At 48.1% G+C, this 1,905-nt stretch overlaps 1 pseudogene across 1 annotated transcript; it reads left to right on the forward strand.

Moving 5' to 3' along the window:
- The first annotated feature begins 941 nt into the window (after positions 1-941).
- On the forward strand, positions 942-1,521 carry LOC310697854 (transmembrane protein 256 homolog; annotated as a pseudogene). Its single transcript has one exon. The product of its transcript is annotated as a transmembrane protein 256 homolog (transcript).
- Positions 1,522-1,905: the final 384 nt, after the last annotated feature.

The raw sequence follows: 1,905 nt of genomic DNA on the forward strand, positions 1-1,905 counted from the left end.
AACGCTCGGTACCTTTCTTCCAAGCTTGGACCAGCTCCAACCCCTGCTCCTTCGGTTCCGGCTGGGTCGCTCATGATGCCTGCTCCTGCACAAACAGCTTACAAAGACTGTCGGAATGCTGTGATGGGATGATTAGCTGCTTGTGCGTAAAATCGTGCTCCCTCAGAGTTTGTGCCACTCCACAAACCTCTGTGTGTGACAGAGCTCCACAAACATGTCTGCCCTAGTCACTTGTAGATTCCGACAGTGGTTGTTTTCGGAATCGTCTCCAACATAAGAGCTCCTTAACGGAAACCCGCCTTCTGGACTCACGGCGTGACAGTTTCGAGCGAGGCGTGGGTCTCCCTATGGGAGCTTCAGATACCTCCCCACTGTTCTCGCTGGAAGCATCTCTGAGCCCTCCCTCCTGCTCGCATTCCCTCAGAGATCCACTCCTCCCCCTGCTGGTTCCTGCTTCAGCTGTTGAGTCTCTTCCTTCCTCCCTGAGCCCCTCCACCACCTGTCCCTCCGATGGCAGTTCCCTGACATTACCCAAAATCACAAAAGTAATATTACAAAGCTTTCACAGTGCACGTTTACATATTCTGCATATACATCTATTCACTCTTCAAACAATGCATTTCCATTGAATTTGGCTTCAAAAACAACAACACATCAGGCTGGAAATATATAACGTTTTAAACCAATGTGTTTTTCCTCTTAAAAAAAGAAAATATATTACTTGGAAAGAAGCCCATATTGCACTAATTCCCAAACAAGACACGGACATAAGGCAGGTGAAAAATTATAGGCCAATCTCGCTCCTAAATAATGATTACAAATTATTTGCCAGTATATTGGCCAATAGACTTAAAAATGTATTTGGAGAGGAGATTGGAAAGAACCAAACTGGATTTCTACCTGGTAGACAGATGAAGGACAATGTTAGAAATATAATTGATATGTCGGGCGCCGGGGCGTTTTTCTGACGGCTTGTTGCGCTGAGCGGGGCTGCAGCCGTCGGGGCGGCCGCCTACGGGGCTCACGATTTCCGTCGCAGCGACCGAGATGACGACTTGAAAGAGCTCTACGAGATGGCCAACAAATACCACTTCCTCCACAGCCTGGCCCTCCTGGCTGTGCCCCACTGCCGCTATCCCATGATGGCCGGCAGCATCCTGTCTCTGGGCATGGGGATGTTCTCTGGCGCCCTGTATTACCACGCCGTGACAGGGGACCCGATCCTGACCAAGGCAGCCCCGTATGGTGGTTCCCTCCTCATCCTCGGCTGGATCGCCATGGCCCCTTGACACCCCGTTCTCTCCCCATGTGGCCCCCATCTCCCAACGCCAGGGCAGCCAGCCCCGCCCCTCCCTCCTCCCTTAGGCTAGCCAGAAGGGAGCCCTAGGAGAGGAGAGATTTCCAAATGTCAGAGTGGGATCCCTTGAGGTCTTTAGCCCACCCCGAATGCGTCTCTATCCTGCATCTTGGAATTCCCCGAATGCCGAATCCCTTTTTAAAAAGCCAAGATCCTTCCCCTCCCCCCAAAAAATTGCAACCAGATTTGAGTTTGCGATGGAGGCTTCGAAATGCAATGTCTGATCGGTGCTTTTCAATTGCTGTTTTTTAACTTAATAAATGATGAGAGTGATTTCACTTTTTAAAAAACCCACGCACCTTTTTTTCCTGTGAATAAATTTATTCCGTGGGGGGGGGGGAGAAAGAAATATAATTGATATAATGGAATATCTGGACTCCAGGAGAGACAAACAAGCCGCCCCAATGTTTCTGGATGCTGAAAAAAAAATTGATAATGTGTCTTGGCATTTTATGAAAAGAAATTTAGAATTTATGGATATCGGTGAAAAACGTTTAAATGGTATTCGGGCTATTTATTTGGAACAATATGCTAAATTGATAGTTAAT

Source organism: Podarcis liolepis, assembly GCF_965112155.1.
Source record: "Podarcis liolepis genome assembly, chromosome: W".
Lineage (NCBI taxonomy): Eukaryota > Metazoa > Chordata > Lepidosauria > Squamata > Lacertidae > Podarcis > Podarcis liolepis.